The sequence below is a fragment of the Cervus elaphus genome, chromosome 30, assembly GCF_910594005.1.
Source record: "Cervus elaphus chromosome 30, mCerEla1.1, whole genome shotgun sequence".
NCBI classification, from domain to species: Eukaryota; Metazoa; Chordata; class Mammalia; order Artiodactyla; family Cervidae; genus Cervus; species Cervus elaphus.
Genome location: NC_057844.1, coordinates 43,445,686 through 43,459,202, shown reverse-complemented (window position 1 = coordinate 43,459,202; position 13,517 = coordinate 43,445,686).

The window sequence follows — 13,517 nt, the reverse complement described above, 5'->3', positions numbered from 1 at the left end:
TAATGCCTTCAAAACTGTGTGTTCCCAACTTGGGGAGGTAAGTGAGAAGTTTTATAGTAAAAAGTCAAAGAGAGTGTGATCAGCTCAGGGATATTCTTCTAATTGGTTGGTGTTGAGGTAAGTAGGCCTCAGCATCATTATCCTTCAGGTTCCAACAGGTCTGGGATCTATGTGCTTGTGGGTAGCATACCACCATTAATCGCAAATCTTTCCCACCTGGAGGAAGTTTTAGTATCTGAAAAACATCTCAAAGATTCTGCCGTATGTATTGATGGGGAATCTGGGCCTTGCCCCAACACTGCATTATTGTTTCTCTTAACTGTTTCTTTTTCCCTTCTTTCATATCCCCCCACTTCCCTAATTAACAACTGCTTGAATCTGCCCCTTAGAACTCAGGGAAGGTCATGGAAGCTGAATGAAGGCTATTTTCTATAATCAAAGAAATGGACACAGAAAGACTTTGTGCCCAGGAGAACCACAGGACCCTGTTCATTACCAAGAACAACTTTATTGGGAAAGCTGAGAGTCTATGTCAGAATAATGTCTTAGGGAATTCTGACATCAGTCAGAATTCAGGCTTCTTTTATATTGAAAGAGGAGGTACAGGTTGGTTGTAAACTTTTTGGTGTCAAATCCTTTGTTCTTACATCTGTCCACATAGGTCAAGTCACTATATTCCTATAAATCTCCAATAAGACAAATGTTATTCTCGGTTCTGCAACTTTTTATCTATATATGAATGGGAAAGTGTTAAAATACCCTTAGTGATCAGAACCTTGAGAATAGGTTACCCTGTATATTTAAGGCTATAGGCAACATTATTAACTCAAACTCAAAGCAATAGAATACAAAGGTTGAGGTAGAGGACATAAATATAATACAGGGTTAAATTTGTTCTTCATAGAAAAAGCAAGGGAATTTCAGAAAAACATCTATTTCTGCTTCATAGACTATGCTAAAGACTTTGATTGTGTGGATCATGACAAATTGGAAAATTTTTAAAGAGATGGACCAGCATACGTGCCTTCTGAGAAACCTGTATACAGGTCAAGAAGCAATAGTTAGAACCAGACATGGAACAATGGACTGTTTCCAAATTGGGAAAGGAGTACATCAAGGTGGTATATTGTCACCCGGCTTATTTACCTTATATGAAGAGTATATCACGCAAAATGCTGGACTGGATGAAGCTCAAGCTGGAATCAAGATTTCCAAGATAAATATCAATAACCTCAGATTATGCAGATGATACCACCCTAATATCAAAAATCAAAGAGGAACTAAAGAGCCTCTTGATGAAAGTGAAATAGAAGAGTGAAAAAGCTGGCTTAAAACTCAACATTCGAAAAACTAAGATCATGACATCTGGTCCTCATGGTAAATAGATAGGCAAAAATGTAAACAGTGACAGGCTTTATTTTCTTGGGCTCCAAAATCACTGTGGATGGTGACTGCAGCCTTGAAATTAAAATATGCTTGCTCCTTGGAAGAAAAGCTATAACAAACATAGACAATATATTTAAAAAGCAGAGACTTCACTTTGCTGACAAGTGTCTGTTTGGTCAAAGCTTTGTTTTACCAGTATTCATGTACAGATATGAGAATTGGACCTTAAAGAAGGCTGAGCACAAAAGAACTGATGCTTTCACACCGTGGCACTGGAGAAGATTCTTGAGATTCCCTTGGACAGTGAGGAGACCAAACCAGTCAATCCTAAAGGAAACCAACCCTGAATATTCATTAGAAAGATGGCTGCTGAAGTTGAAGCCCCAATACTTTGGCCACCTGATGCAAAGAGACAACTGCATAAGACCCTGATGCAGGGAAAGATTGAGGGCAGGAGGAGAAGGGTGTGACAGAGGATGAGATGGTTGGATGACATCATTGACTCGGTGGACATAAATTTGAGCAAACTGGGAGATACTGAAGGACAGGGAAGCCTGGTGTTCTACAGTCGATGGAGTTGCAAAGAGTTGGACATGATTGAACAACAGCAAATTGCAATATCAGCTTAGTAAAATTCTTATAAAGTATAAAATACTATGACTTTTCTCATTTTTTTCAGTAAAGAAAGGACAATTATAATTTTTACTCAATATGGAGAGAGAAACACTGCTTTAAAATTTTGACTTCTCATAATTTATGTTAATTGCTGAGATATTTCACTCAAAAGAGAAAAAAACAATGCTTCATTCTAAGAAAGATAGGAAATAGCATGTAAATATTAGTTACCTCTTTGATCATTGTAACTATTGTTTCATAAAGCTATACCCTTCTAAAGAAATACCAGGATAGCAGCACTAACATTTTGTGGTGTTATTGTTTTACCTTAACTTCACAGCTTTTACAATGACACTAAAGTGGAAAGAGATTACTGAAACTCAATTCCGGTCTTTATAAAAATATTTCCAACTTTTGTCACAGAGATAGTTTGATTTTTTTTTTTTAATACTCATGTCCACAAAAATAAAATGGATGAAATTTTCCAGAACTGTAAGTCTAACCAGCTCTTCTTCACATCATCCATAGCAAATAGTATTTACTGTAGGATATCAAGGAACCACAATGGTCGGGGTGGGGGGGCACGGAAAGAACAAATATTGTTTTTTTCTTTCTTTCTTTTTTTTTTTTTTTATAGCTTTTGCTTTCACAGTTCAACAGTAAATCAACAGTGAACATTTGGTTTGCCTGAGGCCAACGTGAAATCAGCTTGCCTTTTGGAGTTTATATTGTCTTTTGTTCTTATCTGATAAGTCTTCAAAATACGCACAAGCTTTCCCATCTTGGAGATGCTCAGCACCAGTGGTAGTCCCCACTGACTTTATTCATTTCATCAAAATGATATGAAATTCAGCTGTCCAACTTTGTATTTGTGAGGGATATTGGTAATAGAGTTCAAAATAAAGTTACAGAGAGGAATTCATTCAGCACACAAATGATTTCCCCTATAGCTAATCCTGTTTTTATTCAGACAGAGACTTGTCTCCACAAGGCTATTTCTCTCCCTAGGAAGAAGACAGGGAAAAACATCTGATAAAACATATTTAAGCACACAGACAAGAAAATTCCAACTTAGGGTATTTTCTTGACAAATGAGTGTCCCCTTGGTCATACCTATGTTCAATGTCAGATTCGAACCTTACTAGTGACAAAGGAAGCTGTCAAATCAGTCATGTCAGATCAGTCATGATTTGAAAACACACTAAGACAGGGCAAGCAAGTGAAAAGAATAGGGCATAAAGAAATTCAAACTGATAGGTCTGATTTAGCTGATAGCTGCATCATGAAACAAAATTTTTATTTGCTGAAGCCGTATATTGAGAGCTTGAAAATATTTCCTTTTATACTTCTTTTATTTTGTCCTATAGATAATTGAATTTTGAGGATTATCAATTTCTTAAAACAATGAATCTAATGTGGACCAAAAGGATTTGTAAGTGATAAAACATACAAATAAAGTTGAAATTATTCTTAACACAGCTCATGAAATGACCCTTTCCCCTTTAAACTAGGGCAAATACATTTAAACGGTTGAAAAATAAATGTTGCTTAGGGCTTCTGACATGTTACTTCTCTGAGGACTAAGGGAGATTAAGGTCTCATCCTTCATTTTAAAGAGAGCACAAAAAGCTGGGCATCTACCTCTGGGCTTATTGCAGTATCAAAATCTCTCTCTCTCCTGCCACAAAAACAGGAAGTTCAATGTTCCTTCTTCCACAGTTCTGAATGTCCCAGAACTGTGTTAATGTTTTGACCAGTGGAATATGAGGGAAGTCATGTCGTGCCTACCTAAGCTACCATGCTGTGTGGAACCCAGGCAGCTCCATGGAAACCCTCCAGTGCCAGGGAACTCATGCCAGTCCTTCAGCTGAGCACCCAGCTAGTAACCAGCACCAACATTCTAGTCACGTTGATTGGCCTCTTTGAAATGCATCTTCCAACCCCAGCCCAGGCACTCTAGAACACATAGAACAGAGATAGAATTCCCACAAAGCCCTGATCAAATTGCAGATATTTAAGCAAAAGAAATGACTCTTCTTGTGATAAACCAGTAATTTGGGGGATGTATTGATACCAGTAGTAGAAAACTAGAACAACTTGTTAGGAGGGAGCCTGACTCTGCTACCCTTACCATATATCTAGCACCCCTCTTTGTTTTTTTTTTTCTTTCTTTCTTTCTTCTTTTGTGTGTTTTTGTTTTGAGGACTAGGGAAAATGTAGAACAGAGTGAGTTCTCAGAGTTGTAAATAGCTGACCATAATTCTCTGGGTGTCAGGTAAAGGGTAGAGGATAAGGTGGGAGAATAGGTTTGTTTCTCTTTTAAGTCTCACTGCTCACATCCTGTAACACAGGATTAACTCTCAATAAGTCACTTGCATTTAAACTACAGTTGTCTCAGTATCTGCAGGGGATAGGTTTCAGGATTTAAAGGAACACCAAAATCTGAAAAGGCTCAAGTTTTTAAATAAAAAGGTGTTGTATTTGCATATAACCTATGGACTTTCTCTCATATGTTTCAAACCATCTACAAGGTCACTTGTAATACCTAATACAATACTAACTAAATAGTTGTAAATGTAATTCAAATGCTATGTAAACTATAGCAAATTTTGCTTTTTGAAACTTTCTGGAGATTTTTCTTTTTAAAATATTTGTCATCAGTGCTTGCCTGAATCTGCAAATGTGTAATCTGGGGTAGGGAAGGGCCAAGTGTAGTGTCTTGAGAGAATCCTAACAATGACAACCTTTAACAAGTGATGCAGGTTACATTGTACTAGTCGAGTAAATATGCCTTACTTACCACTATTTTTACTCATAAAAATAACAGATGTAGAGTCTTCTGATATCTGTTTTAAGGCCTTTTGGTTTTGAGGCATATGACTGGCTGATTGAACAATGCAGATTGTGTGTTTCTGTTGTTGTTGTTCAGTCACTCAGTAGTCTCCAATTCTTTGCGACCCCATGAACTGTAGCATGACAGGCTTCCTTGTCCTCCATTATCTCCCACAGTTTGCTCAAACTCATGTCTACTGAGTCAATGATGCCATCCAACCATCTCATCCTCTGTTACCCCCATCTCTTCCTGTCCTCAATTTAACTAGCATCAGGATCTTTTCAAATGAGTGGACTCTTCACATCAGTTGGCCAAAGTATTGGAGCTTCAGCTTCAGCATCAGTCGTTCCAATGAATATTCAGGACTGATTTCTTACAGGATTGACTGGTTTGATCTCCTTGCTATCCATGGGACTCTCAAGAGTCTTCTCCATCACTACAGTTTGAAAGTATCAATTCTTCAGTGCTCAGCTTTCTTTATGGTCCAACTCTCACATCTATAAATGAATACTGAAAAAAACTTAGCTTTGACTATAACTGATCTTTGTCAGCAACATGATGTCTCTGCTTTTTAATATGCTGTCTTGGTTTGTCATAGCTTTCCTTCCAAGGAGCAAGCATCTTTTAATTTCATAGCTGCAGTCACCATCTGCAGTGATTTTGGAGCCCAAGAAAATAAAGTCTGTCACTGTTTCCACTTTTCCCCCATCTGTTTGTCATGAAATGATGGGACTGAATGCCATGACCTTAGTTTTTTGAATGCTGAGTTTTAAGCCAACTTTTTCATTCTCCCCTTTCACTGTCATCAAGTGTTCTTTGCTTTTTTAATTCCTTTTCACTTTCTGTCATTAGGGTGATGCCATATGCATAAATGAGGTTATTGCTATTTCTCCTGGAAATCTTGATTCCAGCTTGAGCTTCATCCAGCTAAGCATTTTACATAATGTGCTCTACTTGTAAGTTAAATAAGCAGGGTGACAATATACATATCTTGATGTACTCATTTCCCAGTTTTGAACCAGTCCATTTTTCCATGTCTGGTTCTAATGGTTGCTTCTTGATCTCCATACAGGTTTCTCAGGGGCAGGTAAGATAGTCTGGTATTCCCAACTCTTTAAGCATTTGCCATAGTTCTGTTGTAATTCACACAGTCAAAGGCTTTAGTGTCGTCAGTGAAACAGAAGTAGATGTTTTTCTGGCATTCCCTTGCTTTTTCTATGATCCAATGGATATTGGCATTTTGATCTTTGGTACTTCTGTGTTTTCTAAATCCAACTTGTACATCTGGAAGTTCTCAGTTCATGTACTATTGGAGCCTAACTTGAAGGATTTTGAGCATTGCCTTGCTAGCATGTGAAATGAGTGAAATTGTGTGGTAGTTTGGAAATTCCTTGGCATTGCCCTTATAAATATGAGTAAATTTAAACATATTTTATTTTTTGTTTCTTCATTTTTTTCCACTTAATTCCAAGTGGATAATACATAATCTCTCTTTTATAATGACTAGTAAATTCCTTAATTATAAGATTATATGACACCTACTATACACTTTCTGTTATTCATCTCTGGAATAGCCCTGTAGTTAAAAACTCCAGTTAAAATTCAATCTAAGTCATATATCAGGTTTTTGCAACAAACAACTGATTGGTTGTTTCAGACCCAGGAATGTGGAGTAAACAAGAGGCAGGATCAGTTCTTTCAATCTTTCATCCTTTACAGTGGAGATGAGTGCATTGTAGCTATGTGTTTTGTGGGTATTTCTGGTCTACTCTCTTCTGCTTCTGGGTTCACCTCCTCTGATGTGGGCAGGGAAGGAAAAAAAAAAAAAAGGGCCTGGTAAAGATTTTTAAAACTAGGCACATATCAAGATGGAATGGTCTGGGTATAGGTTTGATTTAGTCTGGCTGTCTTTGTTACTCATCACTACCCCTGAAATGGTATTCTGAAGAGATGGAAGTCAATGCTAACTTCATAAATGGTCCATCGCTGCTGTTATTCTTAGAGAATTTCATTTTTTTCTGAAGACTCTGAGAGTTATGAGAACTGGGGAGGGTATTATTCTGTTCCTTCTTTTCCTAGAATATGCCATTCTACAGCCTCTATTCATTGTGTGTTTGAGAGCTTTTCTAGCATGACTTCTACTTTCAGAAATATTCAAAGATTTGAGATAAATTTCTTTATCTCCATATGTTGCAAAATGCTAGTTAGATAACAGCAACATTACAGTGAGTTTTTCCTCTTTATATCACTTTAGCAGTAACATGACAAAACAACATTTTCCTACCTTATGAAATGCACAAGCTGCATCACACATATCTACTTGAAGAGCAAGTTAACTTTACTCTCTGCTTCTGTGTGTGTGTGCTTGGATGCTCAGCTGTGTTCAGCTCTTTGCAACACTCTGGACTATAGCCCACAAGGTTCCTATGTGCATGGGATTTTTCAGGCATGGTGTGGGTTTCCATTTCCTCCCCCAGGGGATCTTCCCAACCCTGGGATCAAACCCATATCTCCTCTGTCTCCTGTAATGCAGATGGATTCTTTACACCCAAATCATTGGGGCAGGACCACTCTCTCCTACAATTATTCAAATTTTTGACTTGTCAATTTTCTTAAAACAAAACAAAGCAGAACATTTATAAGAGGGTCACTAGGATGTCCAAAATATTAACTGCTCAATTTGTTTCAAATGCAGAAACACCCACCGCAACTTTCCTAGACTCCACTAATCCACACCCAGTAGTTTTGCTGATTTTAGTTACTACCATCGTAGGACTGAAGCTTCTGCCCATGTCAGGCCAAAACTGATAAAATCGCTCATTTACAGTTATCATGAGGCCTGGGGACACCAATCTCATGAGTTCTAGACATTGTTTTTCTCTATGCTTTATATAGTAGAACAATTGATTCCTTCTGATAGGATACTAGCTCTTTGGTTTCCTAGCATAAGAATCTCAAAGGGTGCATGTGTCTCTTTCAGATCTGGTTTCCTCAGTGTGTATGCCCAGAAGTGGGGTTGCTGGGTCATATGGCAGTTCTATTTCCAGTTTTTTAAGAAATCTCCACACTGTTTTCCATAGTGGCTGTACTAGTTTGCATTCCCAACAACAGTGTAAGAGGGTTCCCTTTTCTCCACACCCTCTCCAGCATTTATTGCTTGTAGACTTTTGGATAGCAGCCATCCTGACTGGCGTGTAATGGTACCTCATTGTGGTTTTGATTTGCATTTCTCTAATAATGAGTGATGTTGAGCATCTTTTCATGTGTTTGTTAGCCATCTGCATGTCTTCTTTGGAGAAATGTCTGTTTAGTTCTTTGGCCCATTTTTTGATTGGGTCATTTATTTTTCTGGAATTGAGCTGCAGGAGTTGCTTGTATATTTTTGAGATTAATCCTTTGTCTGTTGCTTCATTTGCTATTATTTTCTCCCAATCTGAGGGCTGTCATTTCACCTTACTTATAGTTTCCTTTGTAGTGCAAAAGCTTTTAAGTTTCATTAGGTCCCATTTGTTTATTTTTGCTTTTATTTCCAATATTCTGGGAGGTGGGTCATAGAGGATCTTGCTGTGATTTATGTTGGAGAGTGTTTTGCCTATGTTCTCCTCTAGGAGTTTTATAGTTTCTGGTCTTACATTTAGATCTTTAATCCATTTTGAGTTTATTTTTGTGTATGGTGTTAGAAAGTGTTCTAGTTTCATTCTTTTACAAGTGGTTGACCAGTTTTCCCAGCACCACTTGTTAAAGAGGTTGTCTTTTTTCCATTGTATATCCTTGCCTCCTTTGTCAAAGATAAGGTGTCCATAGGTTCGTGGATTTATCTCTGGGCTTTCTATTCTGTTCCATTGATCTATATTTCTGTCTTTGTGCCAGTACCATACTCTCTTGATGACTGTGACTTTGTAGTAGAGCCTGAAGTCAGGCAGGTTGATTCCTCCAGTTCCATTCTTCTTTCTCAAGATTACTTAGGCTATTCGAGGTTTTTTGTATTTCCATACAAATTGTGAAATTATTTGGTCTAGTTCTGTGAAAAATACGGTTGGTAGCTTGATAGGGATTGCATTGAATCTATAGATTGCTTTGGGTAGAATAGCCATTTTGACAATATTGATTCTTCCAATCCATGAACACGGTATGTTTCTCCATCTGTTTGTGTCCTCTTTGATTTCTTTCATCAGTGACATGCACCCCAATGTTCATTGCAGCACTGTTTATAATAGCCAGGATATGGAAGCAACCTAGATGCCCATCAACAGATGAATGGATAAGGAAGCTGTGGTACATATACACCATGGAATATTACTCAGCCATTAAAAAGAATTCATTTGAATCAGTCCTAATGAGATGGATGAAACTGGAGCCCCTTATACAGAGTGAAGTAAGCCAGAAAGATAAAGACCAATACAGTATACTAACGCATATATACAGAATTTAGAAAGATGGTAACGATAACCCTATATGCAAAAAAGAAAAAGAGACACAGAAATACAGAACAGACTTTTGAACTCTGTGGGAGAAGGTGAGGGTGGGATGTTTCAAAAGAACAGCATCTATACTATCTATGGTGAAACAGATCACCAGCCCAGGTGGGATGCATGAGACAAGTGCTCTGGCCTGGTGCACTGGGAAGACCCAGAGGAATCGGGTGGAGAGGGAGGTGGGAGGGGGGGTCGGGATGGGGAATACGTGTAAATCTATGGCTGATTCATATCAATGTATGACAAAACCCACTGAAATGTTGTGAAATAATTAGCCTCCAACTAATAAAAAAAATAAAAAATAAATGTAAAAAAAAAAAAAAAAAAAAAAAGAATCTCAAATGGACCAGGCAGTAGATATAGCTTCAGCCTACTGTTTTCCCCTTGAAGAAAAGTGACTTTCAGGGATCAGGACATGTAAGCAAGCAAAGCATACATTTACTGAAAGTCTTTTCTTTCCAGATATGGAACATAGAAATGTTCCATATATGATTCTCTGATAATGATTGTAAAATGTTCCTTCTACTTCCCCTTGAATTCTCAAATCTATCTATTCTGTGGAATGAAATGAATCAGCCTGTACTGGTTGTTGAGCCCTAGCACACTTTTCATCTCAAAGAACATTTCCCAAATGACAAAGACACCATATGAGTCTTTAAATATGGCTTTAAGTCAAATTTCCATAAGTTTAGCTGTCCTCCTAGTGATGTAGACTACAGTATCAAGGCCCATTTTACACACTGTGAGATGGACTTGGAGTAATACTTCACTTATTATATGGAATTTAAAACTTTCACTCTAAAAAATGGTCCTTAGTCAATGACAGCCCACAGTATACTGAGCAAACCTTGAACAATTTATGTATTTCTCTTTCTCCAGTATACAATTCCTCTGATGAAAGGCCATAAATTTCCTTGAGACTGTTATTCAGTCACTAAGTTGTGTTCAACTATTTGTGAACACATGGACTGCAGACTACCAGGGTTCCCTGCCCTTCACTATCCCCAGAATTTGCTCACTCATGTCTATTGAGTCAGTGATGCCATCCAACCATCTCACCCTCTGTTGTATCCTACTCCTCCTGCCCTCAATCTTTCCCAGCATCAGGATCTTTCTAATGAGCCTGCTCGTTGCATCAGGTGGCCAAGGCATTGGAGCTTCAGTTTCAGCATCAGTCCTTCCAATGAATAACTTTGATACAGTCCATCTAGTCAAGGCTATGGAGTTTCCAGCAGTCATGTCTGAATGTGAGAATTGGACTCTAAAGAAAGCTGAGCACCGAAGAATTGATGCTTTTGAACTGTGGTGTTGGAGAAGACTCTTGAGAGTCTCTTGAACTTGAAGGAGATCCAACCAGTCCATTCTAAAGGAAATCAGTCCTGAATATCCATTGGAAGAACTTATGATGAAGCTGAAACTCCAATACTTTGGCCACCTGATGTGAAGAGCTGACTTATTTGAAAAGACCCTGATGCTGGGAAAGATTGAAGGTGGGAGGAGAAGTAGATGACAGAGGATGAGATGGTTGGATGTCATCACCAACTCAATGGATATGAGTTTGAGAAAACTCTGGGAGTTGGTGATGGGCAGGGAGGCCTGGTTTGCTGCAGTCCATGGGGTCGCAAAGAGTTGGACACAACTGAACAACTGAACTGATCTGAACTGAACTGACATATATCTTTGAGATATACTTGAATAATTACTACTATGGTGGTGCTAGTGGTAAAGAATCCTCCTGCCAATGCAGGAGAAGTAAGACATGTGGGTTTGATCCCTGGATCAGGAAGATCCCCTGGAATAGGAAATGGCTACCCACTTCAGTATTGCCTGGAAAATCCCATGAACAGAGAAGCCTGGCAGGCTACAGTCCATATAGCCACAAATAGTCGGACATGACTGAAGAGACTTAGGACATACATATTATAGCATTAAATTCCTGTTTCTCAAAAAGCCCTTGTCTCTCCTTCAATAAAAAATACTTAGGTATGAGGAATGGCTCAGATCTGGAAATTGGATTAAGAATTGCTATTTGCACTGTGATAATTGTCATCAGGAGATCAGTCCTGGGTGTTCATGGGGAGGACTGATGATGAAGCTGAAACTCCAGTACTTTGGCCACCTCATGCGAAGAGTTGACTCATTGGAAAAGACCTTGATGCTGGGAGGGATTGGGGCAAGAGGAGAAGGGGACGACAGAGGATGAGATGGTTGGATGGCATCACCGACTCAATGAACATGAGTTTGAGTCGACTCCAGGAACTGGTGATAGACAGGGAGGCCTGGTGTGCTGTGATTCATGGGGTCACAAAGAGTCGGACACGACTGAGTGACTGAATTGAACTGAATTGTCATCAGTCTTTTGTTTCCCCATTCTTTAAATTTCTATATTATAGGAGTCAAGGAATACACTCAACGGCTGCTCAACTACCTTGTCCTTAAGAAAATCATAGTTGGCCATCCAGGTATCCCTGAAAGTCAACAGTGTCACATCAACCTTTCAATCATTGTCACCATTATGCCACCCCAAAATTCATGTCCACCAGAAATTTCCATCTTTGGAAATTGGGCCTTTCCATATTTAATCAAGATGAGGTCCTACTGGTTTAAGGTGAACCCTCGATTCATTAACTCATATCTTCATAGAGAAAGGAAAGGGAGATTTGGATATAGAGATACAAAGAGAACACAGGGAAAAAGGCCATGGATGATACAGACAGAGATTCAAGTGATGGAACTAAAAGACAAAGGATACCAGGGATTTCTGGCAATTATCAGAAGGAAGGAGCAAAGAAGGATTCTTTTCTAGAGGCTTCTAGAGTCCAAGAAAATAAAGTCTGTCACTGTTTCTGTTGTTTCCCCATCTATTTGCCATGAAGTGATGGGGCCAGATGCCGTGGTCTTCTTTTTTTGAATGTTGAGTTTTAAGCCAGCTTTTTCAGTGTCCTCTTTCACTTTCATCAAGAAGATCTTTAACTTCTCTTCACTTCTGTCATAAGAGTGGTGTCATATGCATATCTGAGGTTATTGATATTTCTTAAGAAACTATTCATCTAGAAATCTAGATTAAAATTAAATCACAGTAATTTAATTTTTTAAAGGTGCAACACCTCCCTCATATTTTAAAAGGATCCTTTGCCTAATATGCACAAATCAGCAGTCCATTTGGAATAAATATTTGGTTAAACTGTTTACAATTCAAGTCTTTCTGTTTTATATATACATTTTTCTTTGCATATTCTTTGTTCATTTTCCATGGATCTGATATATGTTGGCTTACAGAACTTAAAAGCAGTTTTGAAAACTGACAGTTATTTTATTTTTACATAAATAACTTTTTTTCTGTAACGATATTCTCTTAATCCCTTAATTTTCATATGTCCTAAAAATGTGTTACTTGTTTTTCATTTAGAAACTAGAGCAGTATAAAGTACCCATGGTACTTGTTTCTCTTATTTAAATGTGCTTGCTCTGCCTTTGATGTGACAGAGATTACAAAATAAGAATGAAAGTAGACAATAGTTATGAATTCTTATTCTCCCTCTTGTTGAGAAGGTAGTTACCTAAATGTTTTACTAAATTTGAAGAATATAATATTACCTCCATGACCCATATCTTTCTCTAATCTCCTGAATAGACTTAAGTTTAGTTCAGTTCAGTCCCTCAGTCATGCCCCACTCTTTGCAACCCAATGGACTGCAGCATGCCAAGCTTCCCTGTCCAACACCAACTCCCGGAGCTTACTCAAACTCATGTCCATTGAGTTGGTGATGCCATCCAACTGTCTCATCCTCTGTTGTTCCCTTCTCCCCCTGCCCTCAATCCCTCCCAGCATCAGGGTCTTTTCCAATGAGTCAGTTCTTCGTATCAGGTGGCCAAAGTATTGGAGGTTCAGCTTCAGCATCAGTCCTTCCAATGAATATTCAAGACTGATTTCCTTTAGGATGGACTGGTTGGATCTCCTTGCGTCCAAGGGACTCTCAAGAATCTTCTCTAGCACCACAGTTGGAGAAAAAAAGCATCAATTCTTAAGAGCTCAGGTTTCTTTATAGTCCAACTCTCATATCCATATATGACTACTTGAAAATCCATAACTTTGACTAGACAAACTTTTGTTGGCAAAGTAATGTCTCTGTTTTTTTTTGTTTTTTTTTTTTTTTTAATTTTTTTATTAGTTGGAGGCTAATTACTTCACAACATTTCAGTGGGTT